The 27,744-nt window shown below is 38.2% G+C and overlaps 1 protein-coding gene across 2 annotated transcripts in view; it reads right to left on the minus strand.

Annotated features, from left to right (window-relative positions):
- ptpn21 (protein tyrosine phosphatase non-receptor type 21) overlaps positions 1 to 26,304 on the minus strand; it is a 93,013-nt gene extending 66,709 nt beyond the window's left edge. For both annotated transcript variants that reach the window (XM_039741010.1, XM_039741009.1), the window contains exon 1: positions 26,092 to 26,304. The gene's annotated coding sequence lies outside the window, so the exon portion shown is untranslated. The remainder of the gene's footprint in view (positions 1 to 26,091) is intronic.
- Positions 26,305 to 27,744: the final 1,440 nt, after the last annotated feature.

Raw genomic sequence — 27,744 nt, forward strand, 5'->3', positions numbered from 1 at the left:
AATAATCTGAACATACCACTTCACCTCTACATGAAGTACAGAGGGTATCTAAAGTATTCAGACCCCCTTCAATTTTTCACTCTTTGTTATATTGCAGCCATTTGCTAAAATCATTTAAATTAATTTTTTCCTCATTAAATGTACAAACAGCACCCCATATTGACAAATAAAAAAAAGAATTTTTGAAATTGTTGCAGATTTATTAAAAAAGAAAAACTGAAATATTACATGGTCCTAAGCACTCTTACCCTTTGCTGTGACACTCATATATTTAACTCAGGTGCTTTCCATTTCCTCTGATCATCCTTGAGATCACCTTCATTTGAGTCCAGCTGTGTTTGATTATACTGATTGGACTTGATTAGGAAAGCCACACACCTGTCTATATAAGACCTTACAGCTCACAATGCATGTCAGAGCAAATGAGAATCATGAGGTCAAAGGAACTGCCTGAAGAGCTCAGAGACACAATTGTGGCAAGGCACAGATCTGGCCAAGGTTACAAAAATATTTCTGCTGCACTTAAGGTTCCCAACAGCACAGTGGCCTGCATAATCCTTAAATGGAAGACATTTCGGACGACCAGAACCCTTCCTAGAGCTGGCCGTCTGGCCAAGCTGAGCTACCGGGGGAGAAGAGCCTTGGTGAGATAGGTAAAGAAGAACCCAAAGATCACTTTGGCTGAGCTCCAGAGATGCAGTCAGGAGATGGGAGAAAGTTGTAGAAAGTCAACCATCACTGCAGCCCTCCACCAGTCAGGGCTTTATGGCAGACTGGCCTGTCGGAAGCCTCTCCTCGGTGCAAGACACATGACAGCCCACATGGAGTTTGCTAAAAGACACCTGAAGGACTCTGAGATGGTGAGAAAGAAGATTCTCTGGTCTGATGAGACCAAGACAGAACTTTTTGGCCTTAATTCTAAGTGGTATGTGTGGAGACAACCAGGCACTGCTCATCACTTATCCAATACAGTCCGCACAGTGAAGCATGGCGGTGGCAGAATCATGCTGTGGGGGTGTTTTTCAGCTGCAGGGACAGGACGACTGGTTGCAATCGAGGGAAAGATGAATGCGCCAAGTACAGGGTATCCTGGACAAAAACCTTCTCCAGAGTGCTAAGGACCTCAGACTGGGCCGAAGGTTTACCTTCCAACAAGACAATGACCCTAAGCACACAGCTAAAATAATGGAGTGGCTTCACAACAACTCTGTGATTGTTCTTGAATGGCCCAGCCAGAGCCCTGACTTAAACCCAATTGAGCATCTCTGGAGAGACCTAAAAATGGCTGTCCACCAACATTTACCATCCAACCTGACAGAACTGGAGAGGATCAGCAAGGAGGAATGGCAGAGGATCCTCAAATCCAGGTGAGAAAAACTTGTTGCATCTTTCTCAAGAAGACTCATGGCTGTATTAGCTCAAAAGGGTGCTTCTACTAAATACTGAGCAAAGGGTCTGAATACTTAGGACCATGTGATATTTCATTTTTTCTTTTTTAATAAATCTGCAACAATTTCAAAAATTATTTTTTTTGTCTGTCAATATGGGGTGCTGTGTGTACATTAATGAAGAAAAAAATTAATTTTAATGATTTTAGCAAATGGCTGCAATATAACAAAGAGTGAAAAATTGAAGGGGGTCTGAATACTTTCCGTACCCACTGTATCTTTGTTGCTTGGTCGGCTAGGGGGAGAGCAGCTTTGTGCCTCAGTGACTCAGCAAGTCTTCCAGATGAAAGGAGGTTGGAGCCAAGTTATAACAAGGCTACTTCCGCAAAGTGACTTTTTTATTGGACAGAAGCATGCCTATCTGGCTGATGGCAACATAACCAAACCACAAATCTATACTAATAAAAGGCAAAGCCCTCACTCACTCACTCACTCACTCATCACTAATTCTCCAACTTCCCGTGTAGGTAGAAGGCTGAAATTTGGCAGGCTCATTCCTTACAGCTTACTTACAAAAGTTGGGCAGGTTTCATTTCGAAATTCTACCTAATGGTCATAACTGGAAGGTATTTTTCTCCATTAACTGTAATGGAGTTGAGCTGGAAGGGCGGAGTTTCGTGTGACATCATCACGCCTCCCACGTAATCACGTGAACTGATTGTCAACGCAGTGCGTAGAAAACCAGGAAGACCTGCAAAAAGCGCTTAAGAAAACATGCATTATATAATTGAGAAGCGAAAAACAATAAGAAGCGAGCGAGTGACATATACTACCATATTCATGAGTGTTGCTGCCTCGGAAAGAAAGCAAGGTGTAAACCTAAACTTTAAACTAAGTTCATAGACAGGCTACCGCTGGCGTTTCACATGCCCACAGGTAATGCGCGATACAAGTATAATGAGAGGACGCAGGATATAAACCAGAGTTTTGATCACTTTATAACTAAGTTAAAATTGTAGGTGAAGGGGTGTGCTTATGCAAATTCCGAGACTGTGTTTGTGGGGGATTGACAGTTAAGGCGAGTGGGGGAGTCACGTCATCATCTCCCCTCCCATTCATCTAATTTCGGTCTGAGCTGAGCTCCGCGCTAATGCCGTCTTCCGAAGCAACTTTGTCAGACTGCCACCAAATACTCACAGAAAAATCCACAAGTTAATACACACGCTGTCTCTATAGAGTTTCTCCACACTGAATCCTCCAGGCACTACTTACAAAAGGTCACATTGACAATCGTGTTACGTTATTTTTAAAATCTGTCCTTTTCTTAGCACAAGCACAGCTGAGAAGCTTCGATGCATGTGCTCCATAACGCGTTAAAAAATAATGCATTTAATCACACTTTGCATTACAAGCAAAGGGAGCTTTTGTCAATGCATGATTTCCTGGTACTGTACACGATTACATTGATCAGCGCATCCCGATTCATTTTATCCTCGCACCACCTTAGTTTGAGAAGAAGTCTGAAAAATATGAGGTTAACACAGAAAAACATCACCAATTCAAGCTTTATGAATAATCGATTCGCCATCAATAATTGTTTTGGTAAAGCCATCCTCCTTCCATTTTATAATTTTTCCGCCAATAGCCATGATTAAATGAGCGGTAAATAAAGTAAGAGCAAAGCGAGGGTGACTTATTTAGGCAGGCATATATATGACAGCAACACTCATGACAATGTCAATCATGTTACGTTATTATTAAAATGTTTCCTTTTCTTTTTCATTACTTCTTTAACACACTACTTCTCCGCTGCGAGGCGCTGGGATTTTGCTATATATATAATATATGAATGACCTCCAAAGAGGCTGAGACTTTTGATATCATGAACGTGTCTGCAAAACTGTGGTCTCCTGCCCAGCAAAAGTCGAGCAGCCAGCGCGCATAGCTGTGCTGGCCTTTGAGACGCTGACTGCGCTTCTGCTTTAAGTCAAAGTGAGCACTTTTAATTTTTTCATCCTCCCCCTGCGCTATAGCCCAGACAAGTGCAAACACGGGACCCCTTTTCTACACCACGGCAAAATAATATTAAGGCGATTCACACTTTCTTTTGCACGTATACGATTATGAGGTCCTCACCTCGGATTATGAAAACACGCACACGAGTGGAGGACTGACAGTGCCATCACAGCCGATTAATGGCGGGACGTCTCACCAGTCTACACAAGGCGATCATAACGTCAGCGAACACATCTCTCTATACTATATAAAAGAAAAAGGCAACTTTCCTTTCTTTACACCTTTTTTCCTTTTATCCCAAACCAAAGCCTTTCTCTCTTAACACTGCAGAGGACACAAAACTAATTTTCTTTAAATGCCGGTAAGGCACAAATTTGAACGTTCACATAGAAAATGTAATTTCTATACCACAGCCGTCGTGTAGCGCCTTTCAAAAGGGATCAACTACCGAGAGATGATCCATATACATTTTAGCTGCTGTTAGTTACTTACCTGTTGTGTTACACAGTCTTTAAAATGTAGTTTACCTGAAACCACTCCAGTAGTGCTCAATGTACCTGTACTTCTTAAAACGTTAATGTTTTACTGTTTAATAACTTATAGACTATATTTTATTATTTTTCCCTTGCACTCAGTGACCAAAGCTATACACCTAGATAGGTATGTATGTATATATATATATATATATATATATATATATGTGTATATGTGTATATGTAGATATGTATATAGATATGTAGATATGAAGATATGTATGTGTATATATATGTATGTGTGTGTGTGTGTTTGTGTGTGTGTGTGTGTATATATATATGACAGCAGCAATCCAAGCTGTGAGAAAACACTAAAAAGGAGGCGTGTCAGACAGCGTGTGGTACATTTTCTGATGCAGCTAGACTAAAAACTTTGTGACGCTGCCGCCAAATACACAAAACAATTACTTTGACAATCATGTTACATTATTTTTAAAATGTTTCCTTTTCTTTTCATAACTTCTTTAACACATGACATCGCAAGCTGGGTATTTTGCTATATATATATATATATATATATATATCACAGCGACACTCATAACAGTGACAAAACAATTACATTGACAATCATGTTACGTTATTTTCAAAATGTTTCCTTTTCTTTCTCTTTCCTTCTTTAACACACTACTTCTCCGCTGCTGCTGGTATATATATATATATATATATATATATAGATATATATAGATAGAGATAGAGATATATATAGATAGAGATAGAGATATAGATATATATAGATAGAGATAGAGATATATATAGATAGAGATAGAGATAGAGATATATATAGTGTAAGATATGGCCGGCCATGTACCCCGGCCAATACCCCAAGTCAGCCAGGTGGAGCCCTCCTTGCAGCATGGAGGTCCCCAGAAGACCAGCAGGGCATTATGGACCATGTAGTTTTTGTGCACCGCCCTGCTGGATGCCATGGGGCCACGAGAGGAGCTGCAGGGAGGACCAAGAATTCTTCATGCCCTATGACCCGGAAGTTCGTCATAGGAAGAGCGACGGCTTCGGGGTGAGAAACATTATTTACCCTGACCGGAAGGAATAAGGACTTGTGGACTGTTGGGAAGGAACACCTCCGGGTCAGGGAATATAAAAGGACTGTGGGGCTCCCAGGCGATGAGCTGAGTTGGGAGGCAGGGTGGCTAAGCGTCTGGGAGTGGAGGATTTGTTATTGTTCATTGTTTATTGGAGTATTTGGGAGTAGAGGGTGCTTTGTGCACTTTATTATAAAATAAATATAATTATTGGACTTTTACCTAGTGTCTGGCGTGGTGTCTGAGGGTGCAAGGTGCGAGAAGCATCTTATTCTGTTACAATTGGCGTAGCTCGGCAGGATTCTCTGGCCGTCAGTTTGGCAGAGGACCTGAATTTAAAAATTTATTGTGGACAGAATATCCGGAAGACAGCGTCACGACACACACAGAAAAATCGCCAGAAACCTCATCTTTATCAAGTCCGTCATGGGAAGAAGAAGACAAAGCAGAGCGCCAGCAACAGCGGAGGTCTAGCGCCGGCATTGCCTGCGCTCAAGAGGAGCTATGGGCGGCTACGCATTTCGGAGAGATTTCGGAGGAGGACGTCACCGGCGAGGTATGTACAGGGAATGTACTGAATAATCTTTTAAATTAACACATGATGTCCCATGTACATACCTCCCAGATGTCCATCCGAAGGCTCTGCGGAGGCAGAAGACAGACCGAAGCGATGGCACGCCTCATTCAGGCAAACGAGTAACCCGAAGCACTTCCGCATTACGGGTGCGGCGAGGACACGTGACCTACCACAAGGGATTCCAGGAAGGTGACGTTCCGTATCCAGCTGTTTGTGGCTTCGCCCAAGAAAAGACGGACTTGAGTTTTTCGAAGGGGAAAGGGGAGGCGATCGAAGTACCGCTATCCCTACAAAAAGGTAAGGAGGTCCGGAAATGATTGATCGGTCCGTCGATAAATTGATACAGACGGATCACAGTCAGCCAAAAGCGGCACCGCGGTCCTCCGAAAAGAACTCCAAATCCCAGGCTCCCTTGCGGGACCTGTCTGAGCATGCCAGGAGCGGCCGTGTTTATTGGCTCCCACCGGAGGGTAAGGCTAATGATGGCTCGAGCATGCCTCCGGGTGAATTAAGTAACTTTGGGCGTGCACGAGCTGGAAAAGTTGCTTCAGCCCGTGCACAAATTTTACAGGTGGTGGAGACAATAAAGAAGATCACTGGGGATCTGGGAGCAGCGGCGCGCCTTTAAGGAGGGTGGATGAATTCCTCGGCGATTTGGTCAGGAGTCTCCCATTATGATTGATTTGGCGGTACAGGTAAGTTTTACGGTACCGTACAGAATAAGGGGACACAGAGTGGCGCTGGCCCGGTTAATTAGTAGCGGTGCCAAGTCACTCGAGCCCTACAAACGAGTGTGGTGTGATGACAGAAGGGCGGTGGAAGCACTGATCGTACCAGAGCAGCTGAAAAGTGCTGTCTCTCGGAGCGATGCGGTGCTGAAGACGCCGCCTCTGGTTTCTTTAAAGTCAACGGGCATGCAAACAGCAAAGAGGCTCTCTTTCATTAATAGAGAGACCCAAACTGTGGACAAGCCCCAGAGTAAACTGGAGATCCTTAGAATAAAGAGGGGGTCTCCTGACAAGGTGGGAAAAAGGGCGGAGAGCAGCGAGGCGACCAGAAAACCCTCCTTGGCGGGGGAAAGGGTGGAGCTGACCGAGTTCCCGAGATGTTTCAGGTCTCGAGAAAGAGCCAACCAGGAGGACTTGTGGTGCTACAATTGCCAGCGACGGGTCACGAGTGGCGCCAATGTCCCGGGAGACAGGAGGTACACCGTCCCCCCAAGGTTTGCTCGAGGTCAGGGGCAACGCAGTCAGAGCCCGGATGACGCGTCCTCTTGGAGGAGGACTTCCCTCTCGGGGCAGGCCGCTCGAATCTTTATAATTAAATGCTGGGGAGTACTGTAAGATATGGCCGGCCATGTACCCCGCCAATACCCCAAGCCGCCAGGTGGAGCCCTCCTTGCAGCATGGAGGTCCCCAGAAGACCAGCAGGGCATTATGGACCATGTAGTTTTGTGCACCGCCCTGCTGGATGCCATGGGGCCACGAGAGGGAGCTGCAGGGAGGACCGAAGAATTCTTCATGCCCTATGACCCGGAAGTTCGTCATAGGAAGAGCGACGGGCTTCCGGGGTGAGAAACATTATTTACCCTGACCCGGAAGGAATAAGGACTTGTGGACTGTTGGGAAGGAACACCTCCGGGTCAGGGAATATAAAAGGACTGTGGGGCTCCCAGGCGATGAGCTGAGTTGGGAGGCAGGGTGGCTAAGCGTCTGGGAGTGGAGGATTTGTTATTGTTCATTGTTTATTGGAGTATTTGGGAGTAGAGGGTGCTTTGTGCACTTTATTATAAAATAAATATAATTATTGGACTTTTACCTAGTGTCTGACGTGGTGTCTGAGGGTGCAAGGGTGCGAGAAGCATCTTATTCTGTTACAATAGATAGAGATAGAGATATATATATATATATATATATATATATATATATAGATATATATATATATATATATATATATATATATATATATATATATATAGATATATCTATATATATCTCTATATATATATAGATATATATCTATATATCTCTATAGATAGAGATATATATATATATATATATATATATATATATATAGATAGATAGATAGATAGATAGAGATATATATATATATATATATATATATATATATATAGAGATATAGAGATAGAGATAGAGATATATATATATATATATATAGATAGATAGATAGATAGATAGATAGATAGATAGATAGATAGATAGATAGATAGATAGATAGATAGATAGATAGATAGATAGATAGATAGATAGATAGATATATATATATATATATATATATATATATATATATATAGATAGATAGATATGAGAACAACACTCATATCAATGACAAAACAATTACATTAACAATCAAGTTACGTTGTTTTTCAAATTTTTCCCTTTCTTTTTCGTACCTTCTTTAACACACTACTTCTCTGCTGCGAAGCGCGGGTATTCTGCTAGTACATACATATACGTACGTAAGTAATTAATAGTTAAACTATAACAACCAAATAAACTCAAATTCAGATCTGAATGTGCCTGCACTATAGTTTAATGTAAGTTTGAAGCATCTTCCTCAAAGAAATTATATACAGTGGGTTGATAGGATCATTAGTTAAACATTGTCAGAGTACATTAAAATTGTTACTTGCATGTTCTAATCAACATGCAACATACATAATATTTTTTAATATTCACCCAAGCAAGATTGATTTTAACCAGAACCCCTTGCTTAGTCCCTCTCTGTCCAGAGTTCTCATGTCCGTGTTGCCATGCAGTGTGTGCAATTGAGGTGTTAGGAGAAACTCTGTTTATTTCACAGATTTCAGAACTTAAAGATGTGGTGGTGTGAAGGGTAGTGACCTTTGTTTACAGAAAGTGTTACCTAAATTTATACTTGATACATTAATGTATCAGCAATGGGTTGGTTTTGGAGAATGTTAATAAGAAGCTCCGCTACTTAGGTAACATGTTGAACACAGATGAAGTTGCAGGTGCAGTAGTGACAGTCAGGTTTAGATGCACATCGAAGACATTTTGAGAGCTGTCCCTAATTCTGACTTCTAAAGTAGCCTCTCTGGAATTGATGGAAAAAGTTTATGAATGATGTGTGTAGAGTAGTATGACTTACATTGAATTATTGGGAATCTGAAGCAAGCCTGCGAGGAACAGAGATGACCATGAATAGGTGGATATCTGGAGTGTCACAGAGTAAGAAGAAGATGAATGCTAAGAGAAAGAGTTGGTGTGGAGGCGATAGGTGTTGTGCTTAAGGCAATTTGTGCAAGTCACATAATAAAATCATACTTACATTCTTAAGGTATTCAAATTATTTTATATCCTTCAAGTACTTTCCTCTTCTATTTTAATTTAAAAAATGAACATTGTAGCCATACTAACAAAAAGTGGCCAATTGCTACACAAAAAATGTACATGTAGAACAGGGAAAGTGTGGGTTCTGAACCTTAATATCTACACTACTGATTAAGTTTGTTTACAACTAGATAAGTCTCGAGCATTAGCTTAAAAAAACTACTTTGAAGATACAAGAAATGCTAGTAACTTTTGACCAGCAAGGTTGCTTATGATCAAAAGAACTGTCGAAATCTTGGAAATGTATAGGCTTGCTTACACTATAGTCATTGGTTCACTTAACAGCACCTGTAGCATGAAAGCCTTAAACTTCACAGTCTACATGTTCATTTTAATGCAGAAATCCAAGTGACTCTAGGACCTCTTGCTCTGCTACTTGGAAAAAGTGTCTCAAGTGTCTGTTGGAGACAGTTCATCACTTTTATTTTTCTGTGTCTAGCCTACAATTTACCTTTGAAGATGCTAAAAACATTTATTCAAAATATTGTATTCACAAAATTACTTTTCTTGTTTGAGTTGCATATATTTGTATATCCTTATATATAATTTCATACTATCTGTATGTATGGTGTTTGTGTCAATACCTCAACTCAATACAAGTTAGAAACATGCAATTGGACTCTGCCTCTGTAGTTAGAACATCACGTGGCAAACGTGGACGCAGTATTGCATGATTGGCTAAGAATGTTTGAATGCTACAGTGACGCCACTGGACGGCCAAGTCTGGAACCGTAAGTAATTTAGAACGTATCGCCATTTGCTTGATACATCGAAATCTATCTTTGGGCCGTTTGGTTTTGGCATCCATCCTTCTGACATCTATTGGCAAACTGAGTAATGACGGCTGGGTATTAATAGCAGTCATTGTTTAAATATTAGCCGATCTCAGATCTAAAATGCCCACAACAGCATAATTATTACTTCAACTTTGATTAGAGTCGTACAATATGGTTTGTTTTGAAAATTTGTTTGCCGGAAAAAAATCAAAGAGCCGAGTTTGTCTTGCAGCCCCGTTTAAACAGGACTCTTCATTACATCGGCCGAAAAGGTCTATTTTAAGCACAAATCAGTGCCATGATAACAAAATCATTTCAACGACTTAAAAAAAAACCCAAATAATTCTTTGCAGAGAAAGTATGGATTTCACAAACGTAGAATTTGCAGCCCAATTCGATCGGGCTCCCAGTCGCTACTCTGTATATATTTTTGCAGAATTCACTGCCATTCCTGTAACCTATATATTTAAAAAATAAATCACATTAGACTGATGCAAAGATTATTAATGGTAAGTAGGACCATATGATGAATAATATAAGTATGCGACACATAAGTAAGCCACATCATTGATTAACTTCACATCAAGCACCCTGCTGGTGTAAAATGTCAGTTTTGCTGTTATACTGACAGTGAACACCACAGACAACTAGAGAACAGCATACAGCACACACGGCAAATCTGTTGTGGGCTTAGAAACATGCAAAAATTTGTATTTATTTTTAAAAATATTTTTATTGATTTTTATTAAAAACAGATAACATTCCATACAGTCATGTCAAAAAAATCAAAGCAAAATTTGACCCCCACCCAAGAGAAAGAGAGAGAAGCCAGCAACCAAGTTACTCTATCAAAGGAGCAAGAAAAGAAGAGCATTCTTTTCCCCAAAATGGAAGCTTATTCTAAAACAGGGGTTCTTAAGTAGTCAAATTTGATCCTGGGGACCCACTGTGGCTGCAGGTTTTTGTTCCAACCAGCTTCTGTTTTTAATTGGACCCTGGGCTAATTAAGTAAACTGTTATTTCCCCCCAGTTCTGTGTTTTGGAAACAATTTAGAAATTAGAAAACTAAAAAAAAAAATGTACTAAGCAGTTATATGGGAATAATGTATTTTTTTTCTTTTTAAAAATATTTTCATCTTCATTTTCATTCTATTTTTCCAGGTGTGCTAATTGTTTAATTAATCCATTATTTCTAATTAGTGGCTCAAATGCTAAAGTAGTTGCAGCCTTTCATGATTCAGTGTTGTTTGCCTGGGTGTTTGGTCTGCTGGTTTTTAATTGTCATTATTAAGATACAATGAAGATTGCAAACTGCACAGAGAAAGGGTAAAATAAGTGATTATGCATTTAAATCTATAACAAAAATGGAAATATTTCTAAATGTCTTATAAATGTAAAAATCATGCCTCTGTGCTTCCTTAATGTAAAATAACAAAAGAGAAAAAAAACAGCTAATTAATTGAGATCAGTGTTAAATTATGAATCTGGCTGAAGCAAAAACCTGCAGCCACAGTGGGTCCCCAGGACAGAGTTTGGGAATCCTTGTTCTAAAATGTTATTGATTAGATTCTGCCATATTTTTTTAAAGTTTTTAACACTAAGTTAGAATTAGATTTTTTTCTCAATTTCAAGTAGTACAGAACATTGGTTACCCACTGACTTAAGATTGGTGGGTGGGATTCTTCCAGTTCAGCAAGATAAGTTTCCGTGCTAGTAGTATAGTAAAGAAAATTAGTTTGTTTGTCCTTCTCCACTTTAAGGCCATCTGGAAGTCCACCAAACACAGCTGTTAATGGGTTAGGAGTGATTGTGACACCAAGGCTGTCTGATAGGCGTTTCAAAGATTTTTGTCCAAAATGTTGTTAATTCGGTGTACACTAAAAACATGTGGCCCCATTGAGCCTGGAGCTAGACTGCAATGTTCACAGGTTGAATCTTGACCTGGAAACATTTTGGACAGTTTTAAACAAGATAAATGATGAAAGATTTTAAGTTGAATGACTGAATATTTTGGACATACGGAGCTTGAGTGTATTCTGTGCATGGCTGCCTTCCACTCCTTTTCTGAAATACTGAGTGACAGATCCTTTCTCCCAATTTACTCTGGGTTCTTTGAAAGGAAGAGACTGAAAAGTTTTTATAAATAGCAGAAACACTATCTGAGTCTTCAAGACTGATCAACAATTCTTTTGGAATACAACAAGGTGGAAGGCGAGGAAAATTGAGCAGGTTCAGTTTGGCAAAGTTTCTAGCTTGAAAGTAGTGGAGGAATTGTGTTTATGAGAAGTTGTATTTGAAGTGTAATTATTTATAGGATGCAAAGACATCATCCACATATGCAAAAGTCTCTAAATGCTTTAATCCCAGAGATTTTCCAGACATTGAATAGTGTATAGGTTTGAGAGGTAGGAAAAAGATGGTTGTTATGTAGAGGTGCAAAAGATGCTTATCTGTCTTAAAAGTGCTTCCTACATTGGTTCCATATTCTGAGATAATGAAGAGTAATTAGATTTTTAGGGTAATGATGATAGATTGTATTAACTGGGGTAAACAGCTGGGAATATAAAGAAGTACTGCAAGATTTTATTTCTATTGCAGACCAGGCTTATGGATATTTATCAATTTGTGTCAAAGTCCAGGTCTTAACAGCTTGTATATTTGCCACCCAGTAATAATATTGAAAGTTGGGTAGTGCTATGCCCCCTTCTGCTTTAGGTTGCAGTAGAGTTGCCCTTTGGATGCTTAGATGTTTTGAATTCCAAATAAATTTATAAAGTTATAATGGAGTAAGTTCTTAAAAAAATCATTTGTTAATGTATATGGGGATGCTTTGAAATATGATGAGCAGCTTGGGAAGGGTGGCCATCTTAAAAATTTTGATTCTCCCTACTAATGTAAGGTGAAAGGTAGACCATCTAGTCACGTCTTGATTAATTTTTTCCATGCAGACAGCAAAATTTTGTTGAAAAAATGCTTTTATATTTACTTGTAATATTTACCCCTAGATATTTAAACTGAACTACTAAGATAAAAGGGAAGGTTTCCAGTCCGATATTACGTGTAAGAGAATTCACTGGAAAAAGCATGCTTTTATTCAAATTGATTTTGAGTCCAGATATGTTTTGGAAATCTCCTGATGCTTTTAGGACTGCTGGCATAGAATTTTGTGGGTCCGATATATACAGTACCATATTATCTGCAAATAGTGTTCAAGTCCTTCTCTGAAAATGCCCTTTATCTGTGATGTGTTTTGAAAGTATACAGCCAACGGTTCAATGACAATTGCAAAGGTCATAAGGGGCATCCTTGTAGAGAACCACATTCTAGTTTGTTGTTATCTAAAATAATGTTGTTAATATGAACTGAGACTTCAGGACTACTGTAGTATAAAGTAGTTTGATCCATGCATATATGTTTGGGCTGAACCCAAATTTGTGCAATGTGTTAAACAGGTAATCCAATTCAACTCTGTCAAATACTTTTTCTGTGTCCAAAGATAATTATATCTTGAGTGTGTTTGATTTTATGGATGAGTATATTACATTAAACAAACGAAGACTTGAAGGTAAGTGCATACATGCTTGGGGCGAACCAAAATTTGTGTAATGCAATGAACAGGTAGTCTCATTCAACCATATCAAATGCATTTTCTGCATGTAAAGATAAAAAGATCTCTGGGGTATTAGATATAATGGGAGCTAGATATTCTGGATGCAGAAAAAGCATTCGACATGATTGAATGGAAAAACCTTTTTACTACATTGGAGAAGTTTGGGTTTGGCCCAAACATTTGTGCATGGATTAAATTACTGTATACTAACCCAGAAGCTTCAGTTTGCATCAACATTTGCTCAGACTACTTTAAACTAGAACGTGGCACTAGACAAGGATGCCCCTTGTCACCGCTGCTGTTTGCGATTGCCATTGAACCACTGGCAATACATTGTCGAAATACTGATCAGATAAAGGGGATTAGCAGGGAAGGACTGGAACAGAAAATCTCATTATATGCAGATGACATGGTACTGTATATATCAGACCCAGAAAATTCTGTGCCTGCAGTCTTAGCAGCACTCACAGAATTTCAAAATATCTCTGGTCTCAGAATTAATCTGAATAAAAGTGTACTCTTTCCAGTGAATTCTCAAGCATATAATATTAGATTAGATACCCTACCTTTTATCATTGCAGAACAGTTTAAAAACCTCGGGGTAAACATTACAAGTAAACATAAAGCTCTATATCAACAAAATTTCGCGTCTGCATGGAAAAATTAAACAAGACTTGCATAGATGGTCAACCCTTCATCTCACACTAGCTGGAAGAATTAACACTGTTAAGATGAATATTCTTCCTAAACTCCTTTTTTTATTTCAAAACATCCCAATATACATTAATAAATCATTCTTTAGGCAATTAGATTCAACAATAACCTCATTTATTTGGAATTCAAAACATCCACGCATCAAAAGAGCGACCTACAAAGACAAAAGGCAGAAGGCGGCATGGCTCTACCTAACTTCCAGTTTTATTACTGGGCAGCAAATATACAGACAATAAGAACCTGGACACAAATAGAAGAACATACACAGGCTTGGACCGCAATAGAAGTAAAATCCTGCAGTACTTCTTTGTATTCCTTGCTCTGCTCCAATAAACACACGCTATCGGCAATATACAAATAACCCAATTGTGCTCCACTCACTTAGAATCTGGAACCAATGTAGAAAGCATTTTAAGACGGAGAAGCTTCTATCTGTGGCACCTCTGCAAGAGAACCACCTCTTTCAACCTTCGCAAACATATGCAGTTTTTAATATCTGGAAAAAATTTGGAATTAACTTGCTTAGAGATCTTTATATAGACAACGTCTTTGCATCCTATGAAAAAAAAATTTAACATTCCAGCTACACATTTCTTTCACTATCTTAAAATCAGAAACTTTGTTAAACAGAACCTTCCAGATTTTCCTCATCTTGCACCCTCATCCATGCTGGAAAAATATTGCTCAATCTCAAGGACTTAGACTCCATCTCTACAATATATAAAATCATTTTACAATCCCTCCCTTTCAAAGATCCAAGAGGACACTGGGAAAAAGATCACTCAATTAATATATCAGAAAAGGAGTGGAAAGTAGCAATGCAGAGAATTCACTCGAGCTCCATATGCGCAAAGCATACAATTATACAACTCAAAATTATATATCGAGCACATCTGTCTCGACTAAAACTCTCCAAAATGTTTCCAGGGCATGATCCAACCTGCGAACGTTGCAACCAAGCCCCAGCCTCACTAGGTCACATGTTCTGGGCCTGCACCAAATTAACATTATTCTGGACAAAAATTTTAATTACCTTTCAGATAGCCTTGGACTCACAATCCCTCCTAACCCATTAACAGCTGTGTTTGGGGTTCTTCCAGATGGGTTTAAAGTGGAGAAAGACAAACAAATTGTGATTGCATTCACTACACTTTTGGCACACAGACTTATTCTGATAAACTGGAAGAACCCAAACTCTCCTCTTTTAAGTCAGTGGGAAACCGATGTGTTATATTATTTGAAGTTGGAAAAAATCAAATACTCAGTTAGAGGATCCTACAGACTTTTTTCAAAACATGGCAGGCTCTAATCAGTAATATTTTAATATAAGTTCATAAAGCACAGAGAATTTATTAATTCAGGTATGTTTACAAGCCTTAAATTTAATGCCGTTTGGCTTGCTCTCTCTCTCAGGGGTGGGGATCGATCTGTTCTTAACTTAATTTTTCTTTTTGTAAAAACTTGATTGCTTTGTATGGATTGTAATAAAATTAATAAAAAAAAAGATATAATTGGAGTATATATTATATTAAACAAACGTTGAAGGTTAGAAGTGTATGCCTTTTATAAATCCAGTTTGGTCTAGTGATATTACTGAATTTATACCAACAAGGTTTTTCAAGAAAGTATCAGACGCGCTTATTGATAATATCCTTGACATAGTAAACTCGTCATTAGATACGGGGGTTTTCCCAGACTGTCTTAAGACTGCTGTAGTTAAACCCCTACTCAAGAAAAATAATCTTGACCCCTCTGCTTTTAACCTGCCCTTCTTAAGTAAAATTCTAGAGAAGGCAGTAATTATGCAGTTAAACGACCACTTAAGTAAACATGCTATTCTAGATAAATTTCAGTCAGGTTTTAGAACAAATCACAGTACAGAAACTGCACTTGTTAAAGTAGTAAATGACTTGCGGGTAAGTGCAGACAGAAGCCATTTATCTGTTCTCATCCTCCTCGATCTGAGTGCCGCGTTTGATACCTTTGATCACAATATTCTTAGAAATCGCCTTAGTCAATGGGTGGGCCTCACTGGCAATGTCTTAAATTGTTTTGAATCCTACCTGGCAGGGAGAAAATTCTTTGTTAGTTGTGGTAATCACAACTCAAAGACGCATGATATTCTATATGGGGTTCCACAAGGCTCTATCCTGGATCCGCTTCTTTTCTCAATCTATATGCTTCCCTTAGGTCAGATTATCTCAAGTTACAACGTGAGCTACCACAGCTATGCTGATGACACACAGCTGTACTTATCAGTAGCACCTGATGACACCGACTCTCTCGAATCAATAACACAATGTCTTACTGGTATTTCTGAATGGATGAATAGTAATTTTCTCAAGTTAAATAAAAAGAGAACTGAAATTTTATTGATTGGCAAAAACGGATTCAGTGAGGTTATCAGAAATAAACTTGACGCATTAGGATTAGAAGTTAAGACGGAAGTAAAAAACTTAGGGATAACCGTTGACTGTAACCTGAATTTTAAATCACATATTCCTCAGACCACTAGGACAGCATTTTTTCACTTAAGAAATATAGCAAAAGTTAGAACTCTTATATCATTGAAAGATGCTGAGAAATTAATTCACGCTTTTGTTTTTAGTCAATTAGATTACTGTAACGCACTGCTCTCAGGACTACCCAAAAAAGACATAAATCATTTGCAACGAGTGCAGAATGCAGCTGCTAGAATCCTAACTAGGAAAAGAAAATCCGAACACATTTCTCCTGTTTTAATGTCGCTACACTGGTTACCTGTGTCATTCAGGATTGACTTTAAAATTCTTCTTATAGTTTACAAAGCATTAAATCTCGCTCCATCTTATATATCGGAATGTCTGACACCCTATATTCCAAATCGTAATCTTAGATCATCAAATGAGTGTCTCCTTACAATTCCAAAAGCTAAACTTAAAAGAAGTGGTGAGGCGGCCTTCTGCTGCAATGCACCTAAAATCTGGAATAGCCTGCCGATAGGAATTCGCCAGGCTAATACAGTGGAGCACTTTAAAACACTGCTGAAAACACATTACTTTAATATGGCCTTCTCATAACTTCACTTTATCTTAATCCTGGTACTCTGTATGTTTAATTCATCATAATAACTATTCATGGTGGCTCTAAAATCCGTACTGACCCCTACTCTCTCTTGTTTCTCTTTCCGGTTTCTCGGCGCCACCACCAACCTACTGAAAGCACCATAATGCCCCAGCATTGATGAACTAAAAGCCAGAAGTCCACGTGATCATCATCATCATCAAGTCCTTCCGTGAAAACCATAAATACAAAGAGGACTGTTTCATTTATGTTAGGTAGATTGCCCAGAGGGGACTGGACGGTCTCATGGCCTGGAATCCCTGCAGATTTTATTTTTTCTCGGCCGTCTGGAGTTTTTTTTGTTTTTTCTGTCCCCCCTGGCCATTGGACCTTACTCTTATTCTATGTGAATTAATGTTGACTTGTTTTATTTTCTTACTGTGTCTCTTATTTTTCTATTCTTCATTATGTAAAGCACTTTGAGTTACATTCTTTTGTATTAAAATGTGCTATATAAATAAATGTTGTTGTTGTTGAAGGAAACCATTTCTCAGTCGTTCTGGCTAGAACTTTGGAGAGTACCTTAATATCAATATTTAGAAGCAAGACTGGTCTGTATGATGCACATTGTAGTAGGTCCGTGTTCTTCTTAGGAAAGATGGTAATTAATGCTTGGCGAAAAGTATGAGGTAGAATTTTTTTTGTCTTTATCTTCTATGAACATTGCTAATAATAATTTCAGAAACTTTTATAAAATTCCACTGGACAGGCATCATGGCTGGCTGCTTTCCCACTCTGAAGTGAGTTTATAGAATCTAATAATTCTGAAAGTGTCAGTGGTTTATCCAGATCTGCAGCACTAACAGTATCAAGCTGTGGTATTTCTAATGAATCAAGAAAATCTTCTTTAAACTGAGTAGAATATAAGAACTTACAGTACTCTCTAAATGTGTCAGTTATATTTATATGGTCAATAATTTTATCTCCGTTTGTGTTGTTTATTGCTGTTATTGAATTATGGACTTCCTGCATGTGGATTTGTTGGGCTAATGATGGACTTCCTGCTTATATATATCTTGGGCTAAGATCTTATTAGCCTTTTCTCCATATTCATAATAATGATGCATGATTTATAGATAAGCTCTTCCTTTTCTTTAGTAGTAAGAGGTTAAACTGTGATTATAAAACCTGGCTTTTCCTACAGAGTGCATCATTTGGAGACCTGGTGTTTTCTAGATATATTCTGGTAATTTTTCAGCTTAACTCAGGTGCCTTCTAGGTTTACAGTTTATTTTCTTGAGAAACATATGAAAAAATCTATCCTCTTAGAAATGCCTTCAGAGTTTCCCAGAGTATACTTGCTGAGGATGCATTTGTCTCAAGAAAATAATCAATTTGCTTAGTTGGATATGAATTTTGTACAGTTTTCATCAGCTAATAACGGGAGGTTAAGCTGCCAGCTATGAGAGGAGTGTGTAGGATGCAGTAAACATACAAACATTTTTAAAGCAATAAATTTAACTTACTCATCAGAAAGTACACCCCCTCTGGGAAACACCCATGGACTACCAAGAAAAGTAAAGACAAAAAATCTGTTATTTTGAAAATTAATGAGTTTACTGTACTAGTTACTGAGGAGATTCAGCTCTGTGGAAAGCTGTGTGGATCTTTTGCTGATGTAGCTTTGCCTGATCTTCTTAAAGCTATTTATCTGAACAGTATTCTATTCAGTTTCATGGAAACAAAATAAAAGTGATATAATATTAATATAAATTTTATCAGTGTTTCTTTATGTTTACTCTAATGCTTATAGTGTTTTATGGTCAAACACATATTGTCCAGATAAATAGCTTCAAAAATCATTTTATTAGATTACCCTAGACACTTGCCGAATACTGTAGCTGCAACACACTTTTGCTATCTTCTCATAGCAAATCAATAAATAATCTTCATTCTAAATCTTTTGAGTTCTGACCTTAGTTCCTTGAGTACACAGTCTTGCTCTGCAGCAGACTGAAGATTTCCAGCTACAGAAGGCTACTGACACATACAAAAATGTGGTGGGATACTTGCAGCTCTCACTGGCTTTCTACATGCAGTGAAATATATGGAAAATCCCTATTGTGTTAACATCGTAGAATGGCATGGACCTGGGGGTCGGGACAGAGAGAACGTTCTATGGTTTTATTTTTAACTTTTAATACTACAGTTAAAATCTATTTTCAAGATTTACTCCCTCTTATCAGCTAGCAGTATGTGGTTCTTTACTGTTATGGACTACCCACAAGGTCAGATACCATTGCACTGAAAACTAAGACAAACACCCTTCACACATACTGGCTGTAAATACAGTATATACAGGAAGCTCTGTGAAATAGATAGTGCTTGATTCACTTTGCTGACCCCCTCATGTTTATTCCACAGCACCACAGAAAAAGAGTACTGCAGTCTTGAGAGATAAAGAACAAACTATAAGGGTGTTTTGTTTCTGTAAACTATGTGATGCAGTAGTGGTTACAAGGCGAATTGTCATTTTAAGCACTTTCAGTTAGCAGCTTTCATATCCCTGTATAAACACAGTTAGGTACTCACACCAAAATTCTCTGACAGGACAAATTTTGTCTGCTGGAGTAGCAGTTGATATAAAGTTTTTGTCACAACCGGAGCAGACATTTGGTGCATATGATATAGATGCTGAGTTACTATCAAGCCTCCGTACAAAACAGTGGCCACCAGATCAAAATATAATAATGCTCCTATGAAGAGATGACATGAAAAATAACCTTACTTGTAGATCTTTAACACTGTAATGATTTTTAAAGTGAGACCACTAAATCACCTGTTAAACAAGGGCACTGAATCTCACTGCTGAGCTAACCAAGCAGTGACAACACCACAATAAGAGGATGTTCTACTCTTAGCAGTTTTAAGTTGAACTGGAAAATGTAGCTTTAATTTTTATTTATATTTAACAAGCTGTGTTATTTGCAGTGTACTAATTAATCCACAGATGTCTGAATGTTGTTTCTCTCATTAAAACATCTTACAGCCATTAGCAGTCCTCAAAGAAACTAACAATACTGTCCCAAAATCTGTGACTTCAAAAACTGGTGTTGTGTATCCAGATATTTCACAGAATGGAACTGCAAGAAAACCCATCAGAAAATGAGAAGGCATGCAATGTCAAACTCCACTTCTAAATGTATAAAACTAAAGAACATCAGCAGAAACAAAAAAAATAATAAACACGCGGGGGTGGGTACGCCTTACCTGTGTCATATATCACGATGCAAGCACAGCACATACGTTAAATAAACGTGAATGTAAACACTCATGGCCACATCTACACCATGTAAACACAACGGACACTTAAGTCAAATTACTTCACTAATTCATACTTGGAAATTGAGATCAGGTGGAGTAAAGGTGGCCCTGGAGGATAAATTATATACAAGAGTTAACTTTTACCAGATAAAATTCCAAATTAATTAATTTCTCAATATTAAAATAACTTACTCCCAAATAAGTACTTTCTTATTATTAAACAATATACTTTGTTATTGATTATAGCTATAGTTAAAAAACATTTTTCTTTCCTGGGAATGGAGTTACAGAGTTTTGGGAAGAGTACAAATGATGGTTAGAGATGCACCGTTTCAGCTGTATAGCCTTCATCAGGTGTGACTTTAGCTGTTCTGTACTTGTAATTGTGTTAAGCACACAACTGTGAGTGCACTACATGCAATAAAATGTTTAATGTTTAAAATTAATGTTTAAAATTAGGCAAAACATTTTGTCATGACAATGAAGAAGGGCTTATACAGATATACAGATGAACATTTACCTGTACCTTTTATAAGAGTGCATCTTGAATTAAAATACTATGTTTGACCTGTATGCTGAATCATGATGTACAGATGACTCTATCCACCGAAAATGAAACACAGAAGGATATTGGGAAAATAGCAAAGAAAATCTTCTAAATGACCCAAGTGTAGTACTGCAACAAAGTATGCATGTACTTCAAACGAAAGATTTGGACTATACAACAAACTGCACATTACCGTGGTCTGTAATACAGACTTTGCCTGTTATTCTTGCTCTGTCCTAACTTGCACCATTAAAATCAATAATTTAAACTTAAAAGCAAAACTTACTTTTGTGAAAGAATATGAACAAACTATGAATATTAAAATATTATGCTACTGAGAGAACTTAATAAATTCAAAGCTGAAATGCACACCTGAAAGCCAAACAGTAGATATAAAGCAACAAAAAATTTACTGAAGACGATTTTTATATAAAAAATACTAAATTTCCCAATACAGATATTTGCAGGCTGAATTATTGGTTTTCTGAATAGGTTTACATTCTAAAGTAAACCCAATCTTAAAAGTAAGTAACTTCCCTAACCGACTAAAGAAGGCAAACTGCCTGGCACTGCAGCCTCAGGGTGGTGCTCTGCAAGTGCATCTTAATAACTATGCAGAATTTCAACGGGTACTCCAGTTTCCTCCCATTCATAATATAACAATTTGCTCTATGTGTTTTGTACAAAGCTGTTTCTTATCATCCAGTCAATGGGATTCTCTGTTCAAAAGGCCATTTTAGTAAATAAAATTACTTTTGGTAATATGTTTCAAAGAACAAAATAGTTATTCTTTAGGCCATCTGAATAAATTTAATATTTTATGACTTGTCTCCTTGCTATTACATGTGAGAATTTCAATCATCTACAGTCTTGACAATATCATGCGTGAAAGATTTGGGTATTTGTGCTAACATTTTAAGGTTCCTGGAATTTAGATTCAGTAAATGACTATGCTTAAATTTTGATAGAGCTTTTACTGTTCCACTCCATCTAAATTAGTGTGGTGCTGAGGTGTCACCTGTCGCATGGCTGCACTCGGGTCTTAATCTGGGATCCTGAGGTGGTTTGTCGTGTGGTGGGTACGGCAATGCGCGGTTTCAGCGCGTGCTTCTAACCTCTCTCTCTCTTAGTACTTTCTTATGGGCTTTTTATTTAATGTGCAAAATACACCTGAACAATAGGCTCTTTCCTGATCCACATCTGTTAAATTCCGAGGCTGATGTCTCATTACAGGACTTAATGCAACTTCTAATTGGAGATCATCTACAGTTGCTCAAATCTGTTGCCTCCAAGGGTGACAAATTATGAGACTAGGACTTTCAAGGGGTGTCTGATTACATTATTCTCTCACAACTTTTCGTAACAATTTCAAATTTTGTACTGCCCCACACAATAAGTAGTACACTGGAATAAGCCAAAATCTTAGCTCATTTTCTTTTCCATTCTGTTTCAAAACAACAAACATGCACATGCATCTGTGCTAGCTCCAAAGGTTGACAAGCTGTTCCTTTTTCTGCACAGCCCTGAACCTTCCTTCCTTTCTTCCAGCTTGTAGGCATTGTCGGCACTGTACTTCTGGCGGAGTTCCCATCTGTTGTTAACTCTTGCAGACACCACACGAGCCCACCGCTATGATTAACATCATATCATGATAAAATCAAACCAGTTTATTAATTTGTTGTAGAGCACTACAACTTGCTATGATTTCTTTTTCAAATAAAATTGATGCTTATTTAAGCTTAAATTTCCTCCATCTATTTTCCTTAGCTGTTCTGGTTCATTATTCAATGCCATTTAATGACTCCATCTAGATTTTTGTTAATAAAATGCTTAAATTAAAGCTTGACAAGCAATCTCCCCAATCTTTTCCTTGCTTGTTTTGGTTGATTATTTCACTCCTTTAATGACTTCATTAAACTCTGTGCCATGGCTACTGCACTGCCTTTTGAAACAAACACCCCTTCATTTTCAACACTTTCTCCCTTTCCTGCCTTTGACTATAGAGAGTTTTACAAATTTTATTAAAATCATGAATATTTATTACAGACATTAACAGTTTGTCTTCGGTGGAAGCTGGCATTTTAACTATTTCTTCCATTAAGCACAGAAGGCTTGCAGATGCTCATGCAGTTTTATCTTTAAAGAAGTCTGTGCTGTGGTGGCAACCCTGTAATTCAGTCTCTAGGGCTAACCGATTATCATTAAGCCATAGATTGGCAGCGAAAGTTACTGTAATTAAGCAAAATGAATCTGAAGGATGTTAAAATGTGTGGCCATTGCTATCCTTCACCTTTTTTTCCCTTTTTGGACTACAAGCGATTCATTTCATCCATCAAAATAAACTATGCTTGTAGAAGCTCTGTCTTTAACGGTCTTCTAGTTCATTTGTAAGCTATGACCTTAAATTGTATTTCTCCTATGTGTAGTTGAGTTCAAATGGAAAGAGACTGCTGCAAAAGAGAAACACCGTTGAAGTCAGATGCCTGATTTGTCACTTGAGCTGAAGGAATTCTCGAATGGCTAAGTGGTTGCTTTTCATAATCCATGTGGGTTGCTGGTACATAATTTTAAGGTAAAGTCGCCCAGACAAAGAGAATCTGGTCACATACGGATGCTTGTGCTTCAACTGTTTCCTTTAAGCATAGGAAGCTCACATGCCTGAGCAACTTCAAATATAAATACTGTACATTAACTCAATTCAAGAGAGTGATTGAAACATTATTGGAGGACTGCTTTACTAATTCTAAGCTCTGCAACAATAAGAGATGTTGACAATAAAATAAATATGTTTGTTCATCTTGTCATTTCTCTTAAACATTTCATAAAGAAAGGGCACATTTTTAATCCCACTAGTCCTTCAGACTACATAAAAGCACTTCTGCCCTGGTTTGTTCTGTGGTTGGAGTTCTATCTGCGTACTCTCTTCAACTTGGTGAAGAACACAAGTATGGCTTTTTTCTAGCTTCAATAGCTCCCAGCAACTCTATACTACATGAGAAATTTTGGAAATAATAGTGAGAAACAGGATATTTTTAAAATGATCCTTTGGTAAAGTTTTAATATGGAAATGCTATTCTCAGACATTGATTTTCTTCCTAAACTCCAGTGATTTAGGCTTCTGCTATTCTAACATAACTCTCCTCATGGGATGCCCTATTACACTCAACAGTCAGCGTCTACAATTCTCCATTACAGCATCTACAGTAGCAGTCCCATCCTCCAAATCAACACCTTCTCATGGTACCCGGGACTGGAGATTGGGGAAGTGGTGAATAACACTTCACTAAAATGACCATTGAGCGTTTGTCATTTTTTTTTTTTTTCTTCGGGGATGATGAAGCATTGAAACAGTATAGACATGGTCCATCAGCTAAGCCCATTTATTTTTATCCATTAAATGAAGTACTACATGTAAATACATCATTGTATATTATGGTGCTGGAGAAGGAAGATGTGTTGCATGCTGGTTGGGTGTGAAAGTATTTCCCTGTACTGTACTTGGTGCAAGTGACAGTATTAATACTGCTACTTTACTCCGTCTGATCAATAATGTTTTAGATATCACTTGTTAGTGATAAGCAGTGTACAGGTTTATCAAATAGTAGGACTTAATCAGTCATATATGGAAAATGCATGACCACTGCTTTGTAGCTATACATGATCAGAGAGGGCACTGAACAGTGTAGTGCATAACAAATGTTCATATAAATATGGTATATGCCTACGTGCCTAACCACTCAACACCATCCACAATTTCTTTATAGACAAAGAGTTCACAAATTGATTAAGATTACTATTCTAAAAAGTAGGTCTATGAGAGTCAATTCTCTGCTACAGTGTTGATATACTCGGACTTGATAAGATACAAGAGAGAAATGATTGGAATGTCCTCCCCACCAGCCGTCTTCAAAAGGTATTTAAAGCAGACTATAGTTATGCAATCCATGAAACGCATCCCAGTCCCTTCTCATGTGCTATTCCCTGAATGACAGCAAGGAAAACGGCGCACTCTGCCAACAGTTGCCAGGACTGCTTACAAATATGCTTTTGTAGCTTTCAGTCCAATTAACTGTCAAGGATCATGCCAGACACACTTTTTAACTTTAAACCGCGCTTTTTCATGCCTATGTATTTATTCAGGAGATGGGGTATATCTGAGACCTGTTTGCATGCACTGGAGAAACTTTCTTCATTTCCTTTAGCAATTTATTATTAAGTGCAGCAAACATGTAATTGATAATGCGATAAATCTTGAAAGTTACACTTCTCTTTGTGGTGTTTATTGATCTGCAATACTGCCAACATAAAAACTGATAAATAAAAATAATGACTCATACATCTGTAATTTGAACTGCAAGTTTTAGGACTGTATGTTACAGACAGGAGCAACATTTTTGCTTTAAAAAAGCGCCTCGGCGAGGTAGCATACACTTAAATGTATCTATGTAAATCCACCGAGTTTATCATAAAGAACTTACACTTCTTGATTAAAATAACAGACAGACGTTTGTGAAGCACAGCACGTAATGAAAGTAAATCCCTCCCCGACACCGTTTTATTGCATTTTACAGTAATCACTACACCACAACTCCGCTATACACTTTTATGTCGGACGGGTTTTAAACAATTACAAGCTTTTGTGCGTTTCCCTTATACTGTCTAATTTAAAAAAAACAGCATTTCTGTAAGATAGGTACACATTTTAAAAAAACAGCATTTTTGTAAGATAGGTACACACTCGAAAAAGGGGAAGGCAACGCGCAGACTGCAAGCTAAACAACATTAAAAGGGCCGACTCCAGGGCGCAGACGAGCAGATGGGAGAGCACAGATTATATTTATGGCACGCATGCTGTGATCATGTGCAACCAATTATCCGACTGGAGACCTCGCCGACACCGTCCTTAAATTATGCTCAAAACTGTCTAAGGCCCGTTTAGGTTTCGGATGAGCTTTTCTGCCCCGGTCGCTCTGGGACACAAGCCAGCCAGCCACAGGACGACACAAAGTTTACAGAAAATTTTAAAAAGCTGAATCACCGCCTTTATAATCACTGCTAATGAAGGGGGCGTCGTTTTTTTTTTTATATCAAGCCGAACCATACACTAAGTCTGAAAACACCCCCCCCCCTTTAAAAATAATAAGCCTTACCTGTTGATAACATTCATGCACACATCGATCTACCCCTCGCTCAGCTCTTAGCATCCTCCTGACGTTATACTCCGTAATCCGATTAAAACACAATACGAAAAGATTTTTTTGGTTATTGTATGGTTTAAAAACAACTCTATTTTACCCATTCGTATCAAACACACTAAAAAAAAAAACTCCAGTCGCACCGAAAACACGCCTCACTTCCTGTCTGCGGTGATGCGGCTAGTTTCTGATATTCCACCGCGGAACTATGCGCAGGGTTTAACACACTCCATCTTTCTTTCTGGGTTTTGCCATATTCACCGATTGTTTCCCGACAGCATATTACAGACGAACTAAAATGTTCATATTATTTTGTGGTATTGTTATTGACATATCGTTTACATGGCTTAGGAATTTAATAGGACCGGTCGCTAAGCGGCATGATACACGGAGTTGGGTGTTGAGTCTATTACATCAGATAGCTGGAATGCCAGGCAGCGAAAATGCCAGGAATGGGACAGCTGGCTCGCCGGCTTCAGGGAGGAGTGAAAAATTAGCTTGTGCGCGAACATCAAGTTCCGCAATTTACACAGCGAGATGACTGGAGCTCCTGTCAAACGTGCGGCGTGCCCTTGCGCTCACCCATTGAAAGAGTCTGACAGGTGAGAATCACGCCGGCTCATGCGCGCACCCACCTGTGTGACTGTGTAGCTGCCCGAAGATCGCGATTTCATGGAAGTTCTCACGTAACATTTTTGACAGTGCTTTGTAAAATAAAGTTACAAACGATTAATCTGTTTCATCACTCATAATTCAGGTAATTTCCTTGAAAGGCGATCTGTGAGGAATAATTAGCGAAAGCTCTAGTAACAGCAAGAGGCACAGCAGTGTTAGTACATTCTACGAAGCTTCTGGTGTTTAAAGTTATTACATGATTTCTTAGAGATCAACTGAGATTTTGTAATATGTTTTGCTTTATGAAACACTTATCAAAGGAAGAAGAGTCTACTGCAGCAGCAGCAGCAGCCAAAATGTGCGATTTTCAGAATTAAACATGTTCACGAGACAAGACGGCTACCGTTCTAGGATATTCACCCGATCGCATTTCTCATGCTGATGCCATCCAGAACACAGGGTGGTTGAGGAGGTTTTAGAGTGCTGTCTCATTTCCCCTTTATAACAAGTGAGGACATTAATTAATGTACAAACTAAAAGCGCAGACTTCCAGACTTCAATCATGCCCAGTTATGAACTGTTTTCCAGTCCAGGACTGACTATGCTATGTCCTTGTTGGACTAGAATTTGTTAATGGATGGATATCATATAAATTATTATTATTATTGTAAAATAACTTATTTTACCAAAATATATGCAGTTATAGTAATTTAATAATGTAATTAACTGAAAAAATAAATTCCAAAAAGTAATTCTAGCCATAAAATATTGTGCAGTTAGTGGTGGTGTTATTTTGAATTGCCAAACAACGAAACATAACCAAATATTTTAATAATTAGTTGTGTCAAGCACGGGAATGAAAGACTTGGCATACTGATTTTTTTAGATTTTAGGACCACAGAAGATGCCATAAAGACAACAAATGTGCAGTAAATTCCCCTAAGATTTGTTCTTGTTGTAGTCTTAATGGCTGCCCCTGAGATTTCCTACCAC

Source organism: Polypterus senegalus, chromosome 18, assembly GCF_016835505.1.
Source record: "Polypterus senegalus isolate Bchr_013 chromosome 18, ASM1683550v1, whole genome shotgun sequence".
Lineage (NCBI taxonomy): Eukaryota > Metazoa > Chordata > Cladistia > Polypteriformes > Polypteridae > Polypterus > Polypterus senegalus.